This window comes from Ranitomeya variabilis, chromosome 1 (genome assembly GCF_051348905.1).
Source record: "Ranitomeya variabilis isolate aRanVar5 chromosome 1, aRanVar5.hap1, whole genome shotgun sequence".
Taxonomy (NCBI): Eukaryota; Metazoa; Chordata; class Amphibia; order Anura; family Dendrobatidae; genus Ranitomeya; species Ranitomeya variabilis.
The window spans coordinates 16,391,235-16,413,604 of NC_135232.1; the positions used below are offsets into that span (position 1 = coordinate 16,391,235).

Genomic DNA, 22,370 nt, shown 5'->3' on the forward strand with positions numbered 1-22,370 from the left:
CGATCTCCCCACACCATCAACATTCAAGCGCATGGAGTGGCGCCCCCATATATCCTCTCCTGCGACGTAGGATGCCATGCCTGGGCTGTTTTTTAGAGGTGAAGGGTCCCTTAAAGGGCACTGATTTCCTCACACCATCAACAGACGAGCACATGGGGTGTCGCCTCCATGTATCCTCTTCTGCAGCCCGACCTAATTCCAGACAACCAGCCCTGTTGGCCCGGGGGCCTGAACTCTGTGGAAATACAGAGGTACTCTTTTTGATGTTCGAGCAGCCCCCACTGCATCACCATTGCTTAGCGAATAATGCAAGGAGGCGCACGGTCCCTCTACACTTCCCTGTTAAGGGGATGGTGGATCGAGAGTTCATCACTTTAACCCTACACCGTCCAAAGACAGCAGCGTCAGCAATAGATATTTATCCTGGCCTGCGCATTCTACTGCCCTGCAGTTTTCTACGGGTAACCCCTCTACCCTTCATGGGTTGCTAAAGTAATGGGCTCCTGATCGGAGACCTTAACTTCTTCGATTCAGCAGAGGTAGTACAGCTGGCCACTCAAATTTCTTGAGCGGGAGACTATGTAGTCCACGCATCTTTGGATGCGGCTATTTGCGCGGCACTGTCAGCAGCATATGCCATTACATTCAGAAGGTCATTATGACTCAGAGGATGGAAAGTGGACTCTGCGTCCAAAGAGCCGCTGACATCACCCTCTTACCAGTGTGGTCAGTTACGTTCCCCACGCAGGAACTAGGGTCGCAAGTGTCCTATAGTCCCAACCAGCAGTGGACAAGTCGTCCTGGACAGGCTAGGTCTCTGAGATCTAGGTTCCAATTAGAAGGACGGGAAAAGTTTGACCGATCATGGACCTCAAACTTCTGACAAGTTTGTCAAGGCCTGCCGTTTTCGGCTAGAGTATCTCCATTCGGTCATTACCTCAATGGGAAAACATCCATTGTGATTCGGGCTGTTGACTTCCACTTTCTAGTTAAGGGACCGTCCTTCTAGTCCTGTTCTGATCCCGTCTCTATCACTTGCGTTAACCTTCTTCGTCTAGGCTGGCGGATAAACTTAAACAAGTCTTCCCCATTTCCGGCCCAACAGATATCTCTTTGGAGGATGATCCTGGCCCTCTTCCCCCTCATTCCATCCAATTTGTTATGAAGATTCGGCGGAAAATAGTGACAGCAATGGAAGTCCTCCCCTTCGCTCCACTTGTCACTGTGGGTCACTCAGGTTTCAGATGGTGAACTCAGGATCTCCATTGGTTGAGGGAGGATCTCATTCTTCCGACCACTGCCTTTATTGATCAATTCTCCACCTGGTTCCTTCACTTCCTCTTTGCTGACATTCCCACCATCATCATGGGTGACTTCAACATCCCCATTGACACCCACCAGTCAGCAGCCTCCAAACTCCTGTCCCTTACTTCATCTTTTGGACTTACTAAGTGGTCCTCCTCAGCCACCCACACAGACGAACACACATTAGACCTGGTCTTCACCCGTTTCTGCTCCCTACCTAACTTCACAACCTCCCATCTTCCTCTATCTGACCACCATCTACTCACTTTCTCATCCCTGTCCTCCTTACCTGTCACCCATGTCCAGCAACATGCGCAGCCACGCAGGAACCTCGCACACCTAGACACCCACACACTCTCTGACTCTTATCCTACCACTAGCATCCATATCCTCACTCCACAACACAGACATGTATGTTTACATTGCTGCGCTACATGGCTTGTTTTCCACTTGGATCACCTTTTTTAGTACCACTGGTTTTATATACCGTATATACTCGAGTATAAGCCGAGATTTTCAGCCCAAATTTTTGGGCTGAAAGTGCCCCTCTCGGCTTATACTCGAGTCACGGTCTGTGGCAGGGTCGGCGGGTGAGGGGGACAGGGCGCTGAGGCATACTTACCTAGTCCTGGCAATCCTGACGCTCCCCCTGCCCGTCCCACGGTCTCCGGGTGCCGCAGCTCTTCCCCTGTACAGCGGTCACGTGGGACCGCTCATTAAACTTATGAATATGGACTCCACTCCCATAGGGGTGGAGCCGCCTATTCATTTCTCTAATCAGCGGTGCCGGTGACCGCTGATAGAGGAAGAGGCTGCGGCACCCGGAGACCAGCTGTCCGGGGGAAGGAGCGGGACGCCGGGAGCAGGTAAGTATCGCATATTTACCTGTCCGCGTTCCACACGCCGGGCGCCGCTCTGTCTTCCCGTCCTCTGGCTCTGACTGTTCAGGTCAGAGGGCGCGATGACGCATATAGTGTGCGTGCCGCCCTCTGCCTGATCAGTCAGTGCGGAGAGACGCCGGGACCGGACGCTGGGGAGCTGCAAGCAAGACAGGTGAGTGTGTGTGTTTTTTTTTTTTTTTTATTGCAGCAGCAGCAGCAGCGTTATAGATGGGGCACAGCTTTATATGGAGCGTCTATGGGGCCAAACTGAAAGCTGCAGAGCATTCCATATGGGGCAGCTTTATAATGAGCATCTATGGGGCCAAACTGAACAGTGCAGAGCATATAGGGCACAGATTTATAATGAGCATCTATGGGGCCAAACTGAACGGTGCAGAGCAGGTATGGCACAGCTTTATATGGAGCATCTATAGGGCCATAATGAACGGTGCAGAGCATTGTATATGGGGCACAGCTTTATATGGAGCATATATTGGGCCATAATGAACGGTGCAGAGCATTCTACAGTGGGGCAAAAAAGTATTTAGTCAGTCAGCAATAGTGCAAGTTCCACCACTTAAAAAGATGAGAGGCGTCTGTAATTTACATCATAGGTAGACCTCAACTATGGGAGACAAACTGAGAAAAAAAAATCCAGAAAATCACATTGTCTGTTTTTTTATCATTTTATTTGCATATTATGGTGGAAAATAAGTATTTGGTCAGAAACAAACAATCAAGATTTCTGGCTCTCACAGACCTGTAACTTCTTCTTTAAGAGTCTCCTCTTTCCTCCACTCATTACCTGTAGTAATGGCACCTGTTTAAACTTGTTATCAGTATAAAAAGACACCTGTGCACACCCTCAAACAGTCTGACTCCAAACTCCACTATGGTGAAGACCAAAGAGCTGTCAAAGGACACCAGAAACAAAATTGTAGCCCTGCACCAGGCTGGGAAGACTGAATCTGCAATAGCCAACCAGCTTGGAGTGAAGAAATCAACAGTGGGAGCAATAATTAGAAAATGGAAGACATACAAGACCACTGATAATCTCCCTCGATCTGGGGCTCCATGCAAAATCCCACCCCGTGGGGTCAGAATGATCACAAGAACGGTGAGCAAAAATCCCAGAACCACGCGGGGGGACCTAGTGAATGAACTGCAGAGAGCTGGGACCAATGTAACAAGGCCTACCATAAGTAACACACTACGTCACCATGGACTCAGATCCTGCAGTGCCAGACGTGTCCCACTGCTTAAGCCAGTACATGTCCGGGCCCGTCTGAAGTTTGCTAGAGAGCATTTGGATGATCCAGAGGAGTTTTGGGAGAATGTCCTATGGTCTGATGAAACCAAACTGGAACTGTTTGGTAGAAACACAACTTGTCGTGTTTGGAGGAAAAAGAATACTGAGTTGCATCCATCAAACACCATACCTACTGTAAAGCATGGTGGTGGAAACATCATGCTTTGGGGCTGTTTCTCTGCAAAGGGGCCAGGACGACTGATCCGGGTACATGAAAGAATGAATGGGGCCATGTATCGTGAGATTTTGAGTGCAAACCTCCTTCCATCAGCAAGGGCATTGAAGATGAAACGTGGCTGGGTCTTTCAACATGACAATGATCCAAAGCACACCGCCAGGGCAACGAAGGAGTGGCTTCGTAAGAAGCATTTCAAGGTCCTGGAGTGGCCTAGCCAGTCTCCAGATCTCAACCCTATAGAAAACCTTTGGAGGGAGTTGAAAGTCCGTGTTGCCAAGCGAAAAGCCAAAAACATCACTGCTCTAGAGGAGATCTGCATGGAGGAATGGGCCAACATACCAACAACATTGTGTGGCAACCTTGTGAAGACTTACAGAAAACGTTTGACCTCTGTCATTGCCAACAAAGGATATATTACAAAGTATTGAGATGAAATTTTGTTTCTGACCAAATACTTATTTTCCACCATAAAATGCAAATAAAATGATAAAAAAAAACAGACAATGTGATTTTCTGGATTTTTTTTTCTCAGTTTGTCTCCCATAGTTGAGGTCTACCTATGATGTAAATTATAGACGCCTCTCATCTTTTTAAGTGGTGGAACTTGCACTATTGCTGACTGACTAAATACTTTTTTGCCCCACTGTATATGGCACAGCTATATATGGATAATATATGGGGCAATAATCAATGGTATGGAGCATTATATATGGCACAGCTTTATATGGAGCATCTATGAGGCAATAATGAACGGTATGGAGCATCTATTTTTATTTTTGAAATTCACCGGTAGCTGCTGCATTTTCCACCCTAGGCTTATACTCGAGTCAATAAGTTTTCCCAGTTTTTTGTGGCAAAATTAGGGGGGTCGGCTTATACTCGGGTCGGCTTTATACTCGAGTATATACGGTACCTTGATATCTATCTAGCCCATTATTTACCATCTGGCAGCACATACCCCAGTTCTATGTAGTGGCTACTGCCTGACTCCTTGCTTCTATTCGTTATGTTGTCACGTACCCCCCATATTTATGCCCAGAATCTTTGTTGTTTTGTAATTCTAATAAACTTTTCATGATTTGCATTTACTTTGGACAATGGCACTAGTTTTATTTAGTGGTTTCATTTTCAGTTAGTCAGTGTGTCCCACATATTTCCATGCACAGGCTTTTTTATATGGATATTTCCCTTTTGTATATTATGATTTCATTTCTATATTACTGCCTGTTTTGTTTGCCTTGCCTTCAAGTGCCACTGCTTTCTACAATACCACTCTTGCATCAGCTATTGACACGGTCACCCCTGTCATGCATAGCAGAGTGCGACAAATCAATAGACAACCCTGGCACAATAACATAACTAAAAAGCTTCGACAAGTATCCAGAATTGCAGAACGGCATTGGAAGAAAAAGCATTCTCAAGATGATTTCACTGCACTCAAACAAGCAACACTCGCATTCAAATCAGCTCTCACCTCTGCTAAACAGGCCTATTTTACATCCCTCGTATCTTCTTTGTCCCACAACCCCAAACAGTTGTTCAACGCTTTTAACTGCCCCCTCCGAGTTCAATAATCGTTGCCGAGGACTTTGCCACGCACTTCAAAAATAAGATCGACCAAACAAGGCAAGTCTTTGTTGTCAAACCACCACAACCCCTTTTGTATACCAGACCAATGCCCAAACACCATAACTTCCCTCTCCAAAATCACTGAAGGGGAGCTTGCTCATCTTCTGTCCAAATCATACCTCACCACAACACTAATCCCATCCCTAACCCATCTCTTCAACTTATCACTAACTTCTGGTACCTTCCCCACTGCTCTGAAACATGCCACAATCATTCCTATCCTCAAAAAGCCATCCCTTGACCCAAGCGTTATGTCCAGCTATCGCCCCATACCTTTGCTTCTATTTGCTTCCAAACGCCTTGAGCAGCACGTCCATGCTGAACTTTCCTCTCACTTTGCATCTAACTCTCTCTTCGACAACCTACAGTACAATCTGGCTTCCGTCCCCACCATTCCACTGAGACTGCCCTGACCAAAATTACTAATGACTTACAGCCAAAGCTAACAGACAATTCTCTATACTCCTCCTTCTAGACCTGTCCTCTGCCTTCGACACAGTTGACCACTGCCTCCTACTACAGATCCGCTCTTCCTTTGGTGTCAAACACCTCGCCCTATCCAGGATCTCCTCATACCTCACCAACCGCACATTTAGTGTTTCCCACTCCCATACTACCTCTTCATCTCGCCCCCTCTCTGTTGGTGTCCCTCAAGGCTCTGTCCTAGGGCCCTTACTCTTCTCAGTCTATACACTCGGCCTGGGACAACTCATAAGGTCCTATGGCTTTCAGTGCCATCTATATTCTGATGACACTCAGATCTAACTCTCTGGCCCAGATGTCACCTCTCTGTTCTCCAGAATCCCGGAGTGTCTATCAGCCATTTCCTCCCGCTTCCTCAGTCTTAATGTGGTCAAATCTGAACTAATTATCTTTCCTCCATCTCACATATCTTCCCTACCTGATTGATCGAATCTCTATCTATCCTATCTATCTATCTAAATGAATTCACACTCTGCCCTGTCCTTCAAACCGCACATCCAAGCTCTGGCCACCTCCTGTTGCCTCCAGCTCAAAAATATTTCCAGAATCCGTCCTTTCCTCAACCCTCACTCTACCAAAATGCTTGTGCATGCCCTCATCATCTCCCGCCTCGACTACTGCAACATCAGCCTCGACTACTGCAACATACTCCTCTGTGGCCTACCTTCTAACACTCTCGCACCCCTCCAGTCCGTCCTTAACTCTACTGCCCAACTAATTAAAGGGACTCTGTCACCTGAATTTGGCGGGCCCTGTTTACGGTCCAAAGGGCAGTGTTTTCTGTTCTTTTATTCACCCCTTCCTTTCCCACTGGCCGCCATATTGTCTTGAATGTGATTAGGTTTCCTCCGTAGTACACGCGTGCGCAATGCAATCTTGCCTTGCGCACGCGCAGTATGCTTGGCCCAACTGCGGGCAAAGCCGAAAAGCATTAGTGCGCATGCGCCGGCGCACTATGTCCCGGAACACAGCTAAATACTTCTGGGACATAGTGCGCCTGCCAAATTCAGATGACAGTCCCTTTAATCTCTCTCCCTACTCGCTACACTCCTTCTTCCCCTCTTTGCAAATCCCTTCACTGGCTCCCAATTTCCCAGCGTATCCAGTTTAAACTACTAACACTGACCTACAAAGCCATCCATAACCTTTCTCCTCTGTATATTTCAAAACTAATCTCTTACTATCTTCCCTTGTATAATCTCCGGTCCTCCCAAGACCGCCTTCTCTCCGCCACGCTTATTCGCTCCTCACCCAATTGTCTCCAAGATTTCTCCCGAATATCTCCCATCCTCTGGAATTCTGTGCCCCAACACGTCCGGTTATCCACCACATTTGGATCCTTCAAAAGAAACCTCAAACCCACCTCTTCAAAGAAGCTTACAGCCTGTAATGACCACACGGCCATCTCAACACCATCAGAGCTACTGCAACCCTCGACCTACCGTCTCCTTCCCCATAATCCTGTAGAATGTAAGCCCACGGGGCAGGGTCCTTTCCCCTCTGTATTAGTCTATAATTGTTAGTTTTGTTTACTGTAAGTGATATTTGTATTTTGATGTAACCCTTTCTCATGTACAGCACCATGGAATTAATGGTGCTACAGTTCGGTCCATATATATTTGGACAGAGACAACGTTTTTATAATTTTGGTTACAGACATTACCACAATGAATTTTAAACAAAACAATTCAGATGCAGTTGAAGTTCAGACATTCAGCTTTCATTTGAGGGTATCCACATTAAAATTGGATGAAGGGTTTAGGAGTTTCAGCTCCTTAACATGTGCCACCCTGTTTTTAAAGGGAACAAAAGTAATTGGACAATTGACTCCCAGGCTATTTCATGGATAGGTGTGGGCAATCCCTTCGTTATGTCATTCTCAATTCAGCAGATAAAAGGCCTGGAGTTGATGTGAGGTGTGGTGCTGCATTTGGAAGGTTTTGCTGTGAGGTAAACATGCGGTAAAGGAGCTCTCCATGCAGGTGAAACAAGCCATCCTCAAGCTGCGAAAGCAGAAAAAACCCATCCGAGAAATTGCTACAATATTAGGAGTGGCAAAATGTACAGTTTGGTACATCCTGAGAAAGAAAGAAAGCACTGGTGAACTCATCAATGCAAAAAGACCTGGGCGCCCACGGAAGACAACAGTGGTGGATGATCGCAGAATAATCTCCATGGTGAAGAGAAACCCCTTCACAACAGCCAACCAAGTGAGCAACACTCTCCAGGAGGTCGGCGTATCAATATCCAAATCTACCATAAAGAGAAGACTGCATGAAAGTAAATACAGAGGGTTCACTGCACAGTGCAGCCACTCATAAGCATCAAGAGGAAAAAGGCTAAAAACATCTAAAAAAGCCGCACAGTTCTGGAAGAACATTCTATGGACAGATGAAACCAAGATCAACCTCTACCAGAATGATGGAAAGAGAAAAGTATGGCGAAGGCGTGGTACAGCTCATGATCCAAAGCATACCACATCATCTGTAAAACACGGCGGAGGCAGTGTGATGGCTTGAGCATGCATGGCGGCCAGTGGCTCTGGGTCACTAGTGTTTATGGATGATGTGACACAGGAATGAATTCTGAGGTATTCAGAGCCATACTGTGTGCTCAGATCCAGCCAAATGCAGCCAAACTGATTGTTCGTCGCTTCATACTACAGATGGACAATGACCCAAAACATAAAGCCAAAGCAACCCAGGAGTTTATTAAAGCAAAGAAGTGGAATATTCTGGAATGGCCAAGTCAGTCAACTGATCTCAACCCAATTGAGCATGCATTTCACTTGTTAAAGACTAAACTTCAGACAGAAAGGCCACAAACAAACAGCAACTGAACACCACCGCAGTGAAGGCCTGGCCGAGCATCAAAAAGGAGGAAACACAACGTCTGGTGATGTCCATGAGTTCAAGACTTCAGGCAGTCATTGCCAACAAAGGGTTTTCAACCAAGTACTAAAAATGAACATTTTATTTAAAATTATTGAATCTGTCCAATTACTTTTGGTCCCTTTTAAAAACAGGGTGGCGCATGTTAAGGAGCTGAAACTCCTAAACCCTTCATCCAATTTTAATGTGGATACCCTCAAATGAAAGCTGAAAGACTGAACTTCAACTGCATCTGAATTGTTTTGTTTAAAATTCATTGTGGTATTGTCTATAACCAAAATTAGAAAAATGTTGTCTCTTTCCAAATATATATGGACGTAACTGTATATAAAAAATAATAATAATAGTTCGATCTCGAGACCCAATAGCCATCGCAGTGCATGCTCTGGTTCTCCATGGTGCTAGTTCCGTTTCCCTCTTCCGCTTCTTCCAAGAGCTTTTAGGTACGGAAAGGATCCTAACAAAGCAATGTCTGTATATAGAGTGTGAGTCATACAGGTGATCCCACTAATAATTAATCATAACAAAGCAAAAAAAGTGGAAAATAAAACGTAACTTTTAATACACTAAAGTCAGTAAAAACCAGTCACCCAAGTGAACACATAAACTGGGGCCATGTCTCAACCATATGTGATGGACTTTAGAGACTGATGAGCCCTAGACAGGATTAAAAGTTTCCGACTGTATATGCGGAATCAGTCTTTCTGAGCTGATAGTCCCTATGGGGCTACCAGTAAGCTATCCCCAAAGCTCCTGCCCTTACAAGGGCAGTCCACATCTACCCCTGTATACACATGACCTGCACTCTCCCTGTATTGTCGTTCCGACGCGTTTCTTCCAAGCTCAAGTCATTGGGGGACTTGCTTGTGTGAGGAGATAATGCTATGTGCTAATAAAGGAGGGACAAAAAGTCCTGCCACCCTCTATGCTGTCCTGCAGAGGGGATAGCTTACTGGTAGCCCCATAGGGATTGACATAGGGACTGTCATCTCTTCACTTCCCGGATATCTATCTGACAAAAGAATACCGGTGCTCCGATGCCTGCCTTATGGAATTGGTGAGACCGTTCCTTTTACTTTGTTTAAAAGTTACAGTAAGCATCTCTCACAGTACATGCTCATAACTGTCTATTGTTCTTATATGCGTCTGAATGCATAGGGTTTATTGCTGTCTTATATGATTTTTGTACAGCTTCTTTAAAACCTTATCTCAGAAAGACTGATTCCGCATATACAGTCGGAAACTTTTAATCCTGTCTAGGGCTCATCAGTCTCTAAAGTCCATCACATATGGTTGAGACATGGCCCCAGTTTATGTGTTCACTTGGGTGACTGGTTTTTACTGACTTTAGTGTATTAAAAGTTACGTTTTATTTTCCACTTTTTTTGCTTTGTTATGATAGGTACGGAAAGGATCCCAGTGATTCTGGGCGAACCAAACTGACCACATCAGGCGTTGTTTGCGGAACTTGTACCATTCGTCGCCATCTTTTTCTGGTGATTGTCGGATCGTCCAGATCTGCTCTCCAGAAACTGTTTTGTCACCAGATCCCAGGGGTCCCGTATTTCTCAACTCGGCCGTTGAATGCTGGGTTCTGACCAAGGTGGGACTCTCATAACTAGTTGTCAGTGACTTGTGCTTGTAACTCCGCTTCAGTACGCTTTTTGCTTGGGGCAGCAATCTCGGACACCTTTCCCATTTTATATTTTTTCTTCAAAGCAATCTGGATTCAAGCCGGGCGCTCTGCTCTCTGAAAGTCCACATTTTGGCTTTTTTCGAGCTTACTGCAACAAAGCGGCAACTAAGGTTTTCACCCATGGAGTTTTCACATGTGGTCCTTCCCTATCACATACCGCTAGATGTTTGGAACCTTAACTGTTCCTGGGAGTCTTACAGAAGCCTCCTTTTGATCCCTTTCATGATGTCCATGGAAAGTCGCCTTTTTTGCGGCGGTTACATTCAGGCGAGTTTTCGTAGCTGGCCGCTCTGTCCTTTCAGATGTTTTTGTCCTTATTTCCGTCAAGGAAATGTTGTCCTCGGGCTGTACCTGTCCCATGTTGCCAAGGTGGTTTCGCCGTCCGCTGTTACGAGGACATTGTTCTTTCCTTGTCTTGCTCAGCTCCAGCTCACAAGGTGGAACGGATTCTCCATGCTCTGGACGAGGTGAGAGCTCTGAGAAGGTACGTATCGAGGATGGCATCCTTCCGAAGGTTGGATGCTTTATTGGGGCCTTCTAATGGTCACAGGAAGGGTTTAACCGCTTTGTCAGCTATGATAGCCAAGTAGATTCCTTCCACCATCCAGGAACCCTTCCTTGTCAGAGGTCAACCTTTTCCACCGGGGCTCAAGGCACACTCCACTCGATTGGTGGGTGTTTTTTTGGGCCATTCGGCATCAACCATCTGCGGAGCAGGTTGCAAAGCGGCGACCCAGTCTAGCCTGCGCACTTTTTCTAAGCATTACAATGTCCATACTCAGGCACCAGCAGATGCGGGCCGGGGTAGATGAATTTTGGAGGCAGCGGTAGCGCGTCTTTAGACAGCAGATGCCAGGAGTTTACTCTGTTATGATGTTATTTCCCACCCAGGTACTGCTTTGGGACGTCCCACGGTCCTGTGTCCCCCAAAGTGGCGAAGGAGAAACAGGGATTTTTGTGTACTCACCATAAAATCGTTTTCTCCGAGCCACTCATTGGGGGACACAGCACCCACCCTGTTAACCTGATGGCTATTATTGTTCTCTGGTTTGACATGTTGTACCTATTGTTAGTGATTATAATCTCCTACTGCTTGGTCACTGAACTGGTTATGTCCGGAGCCTGTGGGTGGTGTATACTGCAGAGGAGGAGCTAACTCTTTTTTGTTTTCACTTAGTGTCAGCCTCCTAGTGGCAGCATACACCTACGGTCCTGTGTCCTCCAATGAGTGGCTCGGAGAAAAGGATTTTGCGATGAGTACACAAAAATCCCTGTGCTATATGCTGTATCTGCTATGTTGTATCAGCCACTGCCCTCTCCTATATATTCTCGCCTCTGGCTATATGGATTACCAGTATTAAGTCTTGTGCTTCCTGATGTGGAGTGGAGGATTCAGTGTTTGGTAGAGGTGTTTAGGAGAGTTCTGTGACTGTAGCTTGGTGTTTTGGTTGTGTACATAACCCCCATTCAGTACTATTTTGTTTACCATCCAAATACCTCCAGTGTCTCCCTCTGTTGTCTGAGAGTGCATATTTTGTATGTTTGGTAATTTCATTTATCTCTTAATGTTCCTCCTTGTTTTTCTCTTGTATATACGAACATTATTCTTCCCCACTTCCCTGGGAGGGGACAGAGAAGGACTGATTCAGGAGTGCAGCAAGGTATGAGGCCCCTACATCTTCACCATCAGAGGTAACATGAGAGCAGGGATCGTTAGGTCTCCCCCAGCATTAGGGACAGGGTGGGAGCCCCTGGCCCCAGGTTATCAGTTAACACTAGTTACAGTAATACTGACCCATACTATTTTTGATCCATCATAGACCATATTACTGCCCTGGCTGGGCAACTGCAGCAGCTCACTCTAGAAGTAGCAGATCTTCGCTCGCTCTGTTGATTTGCAACACCCAAACACATTCGGTTTGGGGACTGCGACTTCCAAACAACCCCAGGTAGAGTTCAAGGTTGCTTTTTCCTGACAGATTCTCGGGGGGGTGAAAAGTTTGTTGCTTTCAGGGAAGCCTGTAAACTATACTTCAACTTCTATCCTCACTCCTCTGGTACTGAGGAGCAGCGGGTGGAGATCGGAACTTTGCTGTTTCAGGATGACCCCCAAGCCTGGGCATTTTCTCTTCCGGACGACTGTTGCTATAGACGTTTGTGGATTTTTTTCAGGCGATGGGTCACATATACGGTGACCGCGACCATACACTCTGTACCCAGTTAATTCAAGGGTTCAAGGACATGAGACTCCAGTCTCCCTGCAGTCGGCCATGTCTCTAGCCATCCGTGTGCTCTGCCGTCTATGTCAGAGACATGGGGAGACACTACAGTTTACGGAATACCTGGAGTCTGGATCTGGGTAATGTCCAGGCGGTACTGGATTAGGATCGTCCTGGGGACCTAAAAGCCTTACATAGGTTCTTGGGTTTCGCCAATTACTACCGAAAGTTCATCAAAGGTTTTTTTGTGGTGGCCAGACCTTTGACGGATATGACCAGGAAAGGGATGGACTTTTCCAATTAGTCCAGTCCAGCCCAAGAGGATTTTGATACCTTGAAAAGATATTTACGCCATTCCTTATACATCCTGACGTCACGCAGCCATTTATTGTAGAAGCTGACATGTCTGAAGTGGGGTGTGGGCTGTGTTGCCAGAGGGTGCGTGTCCTAATAAATGGTGTCCGTGTGCATATTTGTTTTAACAAACTATCATCTACTGACAAACTATGACATTGGTAACAAGGAACTCTTGCCAATTAAGTGTGCTTTTGAAGTCGCGTTTTTTTTTGTAAGCGGCAGTTCATCCGGTCATGGTAATCACTGATCATAAAAATATATTAAGAATCTGCTAAGTGTCTGACGTCTAGACAGGCAAGGTGGTCTTTATTCTTCACCAGATTCAACTTTTACCTGACGTATAGGCCGAGGGATAAGAATGTTAAGACGGATGCCTTATCTTTGTTTTCCTGGGGGTGGAGATAGTTGTGATCGCGGTGGAATAGTTACTGCTGCTATAAGTTCTGACCTTGAGAAAGAGGTTGTAGAAGCTCAGGGGGATGCCCCGGCTGCCTTTTCTTTAGGTAAATTGTTCTTACCTGTGAATCTGTCTAAGTTGAAAGTGAACATCATGATTCGGTCTTGGCTGGACACCCTGGTGGTAAAACCACCACAGATCTCCTTACTCGGCATTTATGGTGGTCTGGGGTGCATCAGGATGTTTGGGAGTATGTAACTGTCTGTAGTGTGTTTACATGTTCTAAGACCCATCATACTCGTCCATCTGGGTCCCTCCAACCATTGGCGATTCCCAGTAGACCTTGGATTCATCTATCAGTAGATTTCATTACTGATGTAGCTGGATCTGCAGGTAATGCAGTTATTTTGTTGATGGAGGACAGGTTCAACAAGATGTCTAATTTTATTGTTCTATTTGCGCAAATTTTCATCAAAGAAATCGTGAGATTATATGGGATGCCTACCCATATTGTTTATGACCCCAGGGGTTGCAATTTATTTCCAAGTTTTGGAGAGCGTTTTGCGCTTGGTTGGGGAGCCATCTATTGTTTTCATCCACCGTCTAATGGGCAAACTGAACGCGTTAACCAGAATCTTGAGACTTATCTTAGGTGTTTTGTATCTGAGAATCAGGAAAATTGGGTTACTTTATTTACCTCTAGCTGAATTTGTGGTGTATAACTGTTGTCTTGAATCTACTGGTAAGTCCCCGTTCTTCTGGACCTTCGGTTTTCCTCCTCAGTTCAGCTTGTTTAATAGGAATTTTTCCTTGGGAATACCTGAAGAGGAACAATCTTCATAATCTAACACGTCTGTGTGGCAAGGGGCTTTTAATAATTTTAAGCATATGGGTCCAAATATGAGTGTGGCTGATCGGAGATGTTTGGTGGATCCGGACCTGTGTGTTCATGACTTGATTTGGTTGTCCTTGAATAACATTAAGTTGAAGGTTCCTTCTTGGAAACTGGGTCCCAGGTTCATTGCTCCTTATAAGATTGTTCCCATCATCAATCCTGTAGTATTTTGCCTTGCTTTACCACCTACTTTTAGGATTCATAATGTGTTTCATTGATGTTTCCTCAAAAAATACATTGCGTCTTCTGAACCAACACCTGTTACCTCCATCTCCGGTCATATTTGATGGGAATTTGGAGTTTCAGATAGCTAGGATCATGGATTCTCGCTTTGTTCGGCGGTCTCTCCAGTATCTTGTACCCTGGAAGGGTTACGGTCCTGAAGAGAGGATGTGGATATCGGCATCTGACTTTCATGTGCTTCGGCTGATCCGGTCCTTTCACATGGCACACCCTGATAAACCCGTCCTGAGTTTCCGAAGGTCCCTCTTAGAAGCGGGGTACTGTCACGGAGTTTACCGCTTCGGAGAGGAGCCAGAAGACTGCAGCGTTCACACACGCCACTGAAAATAAGCACTTCTTCCTCATATTAAACGGTGCAGGTTTCTTTCAGCAGTGCAGGGGTTAAACTGTTCAGGTTGTAGTCTCTGAAGCTTCCTGCTTGGATGATCTCAGCTGTGCAGTATTAGCCACTCCCTTCTCTTATACTTTCTTGGCACTGGCAATCTAGATTGCCAGTGTTAAGTATTGTGCTTCCTGGTGAGGAGGGGAGGATTCGGTGTTTAGGAGAGTTGTTCTGTGACTGTTGCTTGGTGTTTCAGTTGTGTGCATATTGCCCATCCTCTTATTTTGTTTAGCTTCTTTATCTCTAGCGTGTTTCCCTCTGTTGTCTTTGAGTGCATATTTTGTATGTTTGGTAATATAATTTATTCCTGTATGTCTGTTCTTGTTTGGTTTGTGCATATACATAAACTATTCATCCTCACTTACCTGGGAGGGGACAGATAAGGGCTAATTCAAAAGTTTTGCAAGGTACGTGGTCCCGGCGTCTTCAACATCAGAAGTTACCTGGGAAGCAGAGATAGCTAGGGTGCCTATAGTTAGGAACAAGGAAGGAGCCCCTGGTCCTGGGTTTTCTGACATCAAAATTGTGGAAAAGAACATCTCAGCCAAAAAATTAAGCATGCTTTGAGTTGTGTTGCAGCCAATGGAGTGGGGAACATTTCATGTGTAGAGGAAGAATGGATTCAATGAAACTTCAACAAATTCTTGATGCAAACATAACACCATCTGTAAAAAAGCTGAAGGTGATAAAATGGCCCGCAGGGTCCCCTAATCTGAGCATCATTGAAAATCTGCGACGAGACCTCAATATAGCAGAGGATGCAAGACGCCCGAGGAATCTCACAGACTTCGAAGAATTCTCCAAGGAAGAATGGATGAAAATCCCTCAAACAAGAATTGAAAGATTTTCGTCTGGCTACAAAAAGCTGTGATACTTGCAAAAGGGGGTGCTATTAGGTACTGACCATGCAGGGTACCCAAACTTTAGAATTTTCTCATTTTCCTTTTTTACAATGGAAAATATGAAAATATATTTAGGCCTCTTTAATTTTAGGCCTTTTAGAGAACCTTTTAATCTTCAAGTTCCTTAAAACTGTCCCCAATAACAGTAATTTTGTCCAGGAGTGCCCAAACTTTTATATGCCATTGTATTCCATCACTGTGTGTTTCCTATAGATGAACTCATGGAAAGAAATCCACCAGAGAGATGTCCCCGTCCTCTGTATTCTCAGGACTGTCCACCGGCGAATCACAGTGTCCCAGAGGATCATCTGGTAGATGTCGCTGAGCTCTGTACCGGATCTGTATATGGGGAGACATTTCAGCCATGTGTGCGTGATGGGAAGGAGGAGATTCCAGTAGATGTTTCCACAGGTATGTAATAATGACCGGCGTGTGATGATGATGACCGGTGTGTGATATCATGTAAAAGTCTCCGGTGCAGTGAGGCTTTGTCCGCTGTCCACATCACAGCAGAAACATACGGTGATGGCGCAGCTGCTCCTGTGCAGAGTCTGGTGGTGCACTGATGAATAATGGGGCCGTCATCACACCTTCTTAGAAAGCACATTTTTAATTTTCCTGATGATACCTTTTTTTTTATATTACTTCTATCCTTTACTTACATATTTTCTTACATAAGTCCCTTGCTGCCATATAAACGACCTGAGCTTGTGATTCAGACAGAACCTCCACCGGAAGATTCCCGATATTATAATAATAATAATCTTTATATAGCGCCAACATATTCCGCAGCACTTTCCAGTTTAACAGTTTCAAACACAACAGTCATAAATAACAACGTTAACAATACAATAATTAAAGCAAAATAAGACTACCCTGCCCATGAGAGCTTACAATCTCTAATGACGTGGGGGAGATACAAAGTACAGGTGTGTATTTACAATGATGTATTTATCATGAAGTTGGAGACTGCGGACAGACAGTCACTGGCGTTCTGTAGTACAGCGTGAGTAAGGTCAGGGGATGTCTTATATAGTTGTGTGTCATCGGCATGAAGATGGTACTGAAATCTGCTGATGGTCTGTCCACCTGGGGCCGTGTAGAGGGAGAAGAGAAGGGGGCCAAGAACTGAGCCCTGAGGTACCCCGACAGCGAGAGGAAGAGGAGATGAAGTGGAGGCAGCGAACAAAACATTGAAGGAGCGGTCATAAAGATAGGAAGAGAACCAGGAGAGTTCAGTGTCCTTAATGCCTAGTGACTGGAGCCTAGAGAGTAGAAGAGGGTGGTCAACAGTGTTGAAAGCTGCAGAAAGGTCGAGAAGAGTGAGCAAAGAGTGGTCACCGTTACATTTTGCTGTCAGAAGGTCGTTGGTCACTTTGAGTGCAGTTTCTGTCGAAACCGGAATGTTAAGGGTCTAGGAGGGAATGAGTGGAGAGGTAACAGGTAAGGAGGGAGTAGATCATGCGCTCCAAGAGTTTAGAGATGAAGGGGAGATTTGAGACTGGTCTGTAGTTGTTTGTGCATAGTGGGTCGAGGGCGGGTTTCTTTAGTAATGGAGTAATGATAGAGTGTTTGAAGGAAGAGGAGAAAATGCCAGAGGAGAGGGAGAGATTAAAGATTGTAGTTAGGTGAGTTGTGACGACTGGAGAGAGAGACTGGAGGAGATGAGAGGGAATGGGGTCAGTAGTGCATGTAGTCGGATGAGAAGAGGAGAGGAACTTGGAGACTTCTTCTGTGATGGGATCGATTGTGGAGAGTGAGCCTGGGGAAATGCAAGGAGCTGGGAGCGGATTTCCTGACGGATATTATCTATGTGCTTTTGGCCTGAGGAGGGACTGAAAGGTGTTAAAAAGTTTCTTGGGGTTGTTGGATAGTGAGGAGATCAGGGTGGTGAACTAGGTCTGTTTGGCGAGGAGAAGGGCAGAATTATAGGTTCTTAACATAAATTTGAAGTGTATGAAGTCTTCTGGTGTGCGAGTTTTCCTCCATACGCGTTCAGAACACAAAGGGCATCGCTGGAGAGATCAAGTTTGCGATGTAAGCCAGGGCCGTTTTACTCTGTGTTTGGAGGTTCTGAGGGTGAGGGGAGCTACTTGGTCAAGGGTGCTTCTTAGAGGGTCATTGTAGTGATGTACAGCCAGATAAGGACAGGAAAAAGAGGAGAATGGGGACAATGATGAGTGTAGGGAGTCTGAAAGTGTGTGAGGGTTAATAGCATGCAGATTGCTGAATGTGTGGTAGGTAGGAGTTTGCTGGGGTGGGCGAGAAATTGTGAGTGTGAAGGAGAGAATGTTGTGGTCAGAGAGGGGAAGCGGTGAGTTATCTAGGTAGGAGATTGAACAGAGCCGGACAAAAACCAGGTCAAGGGTGTTACCGTCTTTCTGTGTTTCAGAGGTTGAGAGCTGTGAGAGGCCGAGAGAGAAGTGGTTAGTGATAGAAGCTGGGATGGAGATGTGGAAGTGGGGCTGTTAATGGGGATGTTGATGTCTCCCATGATAAGGGTTGGGAGTTCGGAGGACATGAAGTTCGGCAGCCAGGCAGAGAAATGGTCCAGGAAGTGGGTGGGTGATCCTGGGGGCTGGGATATGACCGCTACTGAGGGAGATGGGTCGGAAGAGCCTGATGGTGTGGAACTCAAAAGAAAGGAAATGAGAGTGATGGAACTGGGGGGATGACATGGAAAGTGAATTGTGGGGACAGGAGTATGTTGACTCCACCGCCATGTCTGTTTGTGGGTCTCGGGGAATGTGAGAATTGTAGGCCACCATGGGAAATGGCAGCAGGAAGGACAGTGTCAGAATCCTGAATCCAGGTTTCCGTGAGGGCCAACAGATTAAGAGAGTTGTTCAGAAAGTAATTGTATAGGAACGGAAGCTTGTTACATACAGACCATGGATTCCAAAGGGCACAATTTAAAAGAAGGAGATGAAGGAGTGCAAATAATATTAGTAAGGTTTCTATGTGAGGTAGGGTAGGGGTTGAGGTTGGTGGATTGTGAACCAGGGTTGGGGGAGATGTCCCCTGAAATCAGTAGGAGTAGGAAGATAAAGAGCAAATAGTTTTTGGAATTGTACGAAGTTTTTTTGTGCAGTGTGTTTGGGCAAGATGGGCTCAGGTTTTTCAGGAAAGTGAGAAGTGCATGGGAGCTATACATGGGAGAGGGGAGGAGAGAGGAGCTGATGTATATGAGTCGTGATGGAGGGGGGGATGGGGCTATGAATGTGGATGGCAAGGGAACATAGGAGGATAGGAATAAAGCGCAAGGATAGAAGGGAGAGCAGAGTATGGGTTACTTGACTCCTGCATTGACTAACTGCTTTATCTCGATGCTTATCTTCTGGGATGCTTTGCTTTGGGGATGCTTGCACCCCTTAGGATGTTTCTAAATTTATAGACCACAATACAGGCTCAGGAGAGATGGATTGTGGGAACCGGTTGGGGATAATTTGGCAGCTGGGGCCAGCACACCAGGGGGTGGTTAGATGATCAAAGACATTGGGCCTGGCTACGTCTATTTGCTATAGCACCTTCCACCAGATAACATCTACACTGATCCCAGTCATGGATATGCAACATTTTTTCCTTCCTCATGGCTTTCATTCCTGTGAAGCATCTGAAGGGTTAATAAGCTGATTGAATGTGGTTTTGAGCACTTTGAGGGGTGCAGTTTTTTGTCACATAGGCCCCTCAAAGTCACTTCAAATCTGCTGTGGTCCCTAAAAACAATAAATTGGTTTTGTAAATTTTATTGGAAAAATGAGAAATTACTGATACAATGTTAAGCTTTCTAACTTCCTAACAAAAAAAGTTATGTTTTAAAAATGATGCTGATGTAAAGTAGACAAGTGGGAAATGTTATTTCTTAACTATTTTTGGTGGTATAACTATCTGGTTTAACCCCTTTACCCCCTAGGGTGGTTTGCACGTTAATTACCTGGCCAATTTGTAGAATTCTGACCACTGTCCCTTTATGAAGTAATAACTCTGGAACGCTTCAGCGGATCTTGGCGATTCTGAGATTGTTTTCTCGTGACATATTGTACTTCACGTGCGATCTGGACTGCAGTGTCTTTGTGACCTTGGCAACGCCAGGAACACATCCTGTGCGTACGGTCACATGACGCGGCTGGTTCCTGGTTTCTGGGATGTCTGGGCTGCGCATGCGCCATATACACTGCAGCTGCAGACATCGGCGCCATACACTCAGTTCGGTATATAAATCCCCTGGCCACATAACACATCCACCCCCTGAGGAAGGAACAGTGGTCCCAAACGCGCATCGGGGTGCACCATATCTAATTGGCGGTCAGTATAATAATTCCCTTACATTAAGAAGTAAGTGATTCAGGATACCTTCCACCTATAAGCACCTTAAAGTTGCACTTTTTTTGCACAGAATGCACTTTTATTGCCCTTCCTTTACTTGATTTAATGCACATTGTATGCACTTTTTTATATAAAGCAGTTTTTATTTTTATTTTTTGCCCTTAGCACTAATTGCTGATAAGCAACAATGGGTGTTTTTTAGATATATGCATATATATGGAGTCCTTATGGGTACAATACATATGATGCCTGCCATATGATGAAATTTGATATGTGCACAAAATATATTAAATACATATATATTTTAATTCTGTATTTTTATGGTTTGTTAATCGCCACTAAATAAATTAACATCTATATATTCATATTCTCTGTTGTGATCGTCTTTGGCCTTACTATGTTATGAGCATGATTTTTTTAGCTCTTTGTAGTGCTACACTACATTTTTTGCACATTTGGTGATTTCCAGGTATCTTAATATAGTCTGGACTCTCTCATTAGTATTTTATATGATACTTTGGTATCACTAGTATGTTTAATTATCGGTATAATGCATACAGGAAAGATGTATATCTTAGTACCATGTTAGCCAGTAGCTAGATAAAAGATATCAACCACTGAGGACTCTCAACTCTAAATATTTTTTGGTATAATGCAGGAATTTGTGGATGGCTTTAAAACGCGTCCGGGCCATGACCATTCGGAACACTGGAGTGTTGTTTAAAATATCAACACTGTAATATTGCCGAAGTTCTGGCTTCTTCAGGATACCCATATGAAGGACCAGGCCCCAAAACTGTATAATTTCAACTGCGTCTACAGGAGAACAGTTAGAAAATGATGAACTGGGGTTTTGCGCAAAAAATTGCCGAGCATATAAATTAGTTTGCTCCAAAATGAGATTAACAAAATTCTAAGAGAAAAAGACCCTGAAAAAGTCTATTTCTGTGAGGCGGTAGTGTCAAACTTGATTCCTGATTATGCCACAAATTCAGGAATCGGTGGCCCGTAATTTTCGGGGGTGGAGGTCTATACGGGTTCCAAAGAGGAGTGCGCTGGTTCATCTTCATGAAATGTGGGATCCTCTCCGTCGCTATCAGTGTCGGAGGCAAGGAAAGCATATGCGTCTTCCAATGACTAGCGCTGTGATTGGTGCAAATTATCTGCAAATCGGGAATAAAAAAAATGCCGGTGAAAAGAAAAGTCTTAAACAGCAGGCCCTAGCTCTGATAAGTGAACTGCGTCACTTATCAAAATTCGGCGGCTGCTGGATGTGCACACAGGTGTGGCGCAAGGAGAGGGGGAAGAAAAAAGGAACACAGCCGGCACGAGCTCTGATAAGTGAACTGCTTCACTTATCAAAGTTCGGGGGCTCTGGAATGTGCGTACGGAGTTGGCGCAAAGAGGGCTGAGGAAAAAAAAAGTGAGCATGAGTGTTGATCGGTGAACTGCGTCACCAATCAACACTCGGCGGCTGCTAAATGTGCGCACGGAGGCGGCGCAAAGGGAGGTGGAGGGGGGTGAAAAGAGGAGGATGGGGGGCTGGGGGGGATTGGGGTGGATGAAGAGAGATCGGGCAGGGATCGGGGATCAACACTTATAGTTGTAGTCTCTCTTCTTTCCTCTGTCTTCTTTCTTCAGCAGGAATTGTGGTGTCACAAGGCTACTGTGGCACTACAAGTCCCAGCACAGGAGGAGATCTAGCTGTGTGACCGCTCTGCAGGAATCCTCAGCTAGTGTGAGAATTCCTGCCGAACAGTCAGACAAGTCGCACACAGGTGACAGACAGGTCACAGAGCGGTGTGACCGCTGCTGTGACCTGTCATTGGTGGAATCGATGATCACATCGATCCCACCAGAGGTGGACCTGGTGACGCCGGTGTTGCTAGACACCGGCCTAGGATCAGAGCTCACAACTCTGACCCTAGGAAGGGCACAGCGCGGTCACACCGCAGCTGTACCGTGATTGGTGCGATCGACAATTGCATCGATCGCTCCAATCAGCAGCTCCAGGCCATACTAGGCCTATCCTAGGCACCAGCCTAGGAGCGGTGCTATTACAGCACCGATTCAGGACGGTACCTGCAGGGCACCGCGCGGTAACACCACCGCTGTGCCCTGCGATTGGCGCGATCGTCGATCGCGTGAATCTATGCAGTTTTGTTTAATGCCTGGCATTGACAGGCATCGGCCTAGGATCGAGTACATCGGTACTCGATCATAGCTTGGGACCTCACTGTTTCAGCCAATGAGAAAGGCTTCGATTGGCTGTTCAGA

General features: G+C 45.6%; 1 protein-coding gene and 1 pseudogene across 2 annotated transcripts in view; both read left to right on the top strand.

Moving 5' to 3' along the window:
- LOC143793404 (uncharacterized) overlaps positions 1–22,370 on the top strand; it is a 229,410-nt gene that overhangs the window by 12,940 nt on the left and 194,100 nt on the right. The gene's annotated exons all lie outside the window — the stretch shown is intronic.
- LOC143793507 (uncharacterized) overlaps positions 1–22,370 on the top strand; it is a 42,609-nt pseudogene that overhangs the window by 12,831 nt on the left and 7,408 nt on the right. Inside the window, exon 5 of the transcript XR_013220148.1 lies at positions 15,981–16,178. The product of XR_013220148.1 is annotated as an uncharacterized LOC143793507 (transcript). The remainder of the gene's footprint in view (positions 1–15,980; positions 16,179–22,370) is intronic.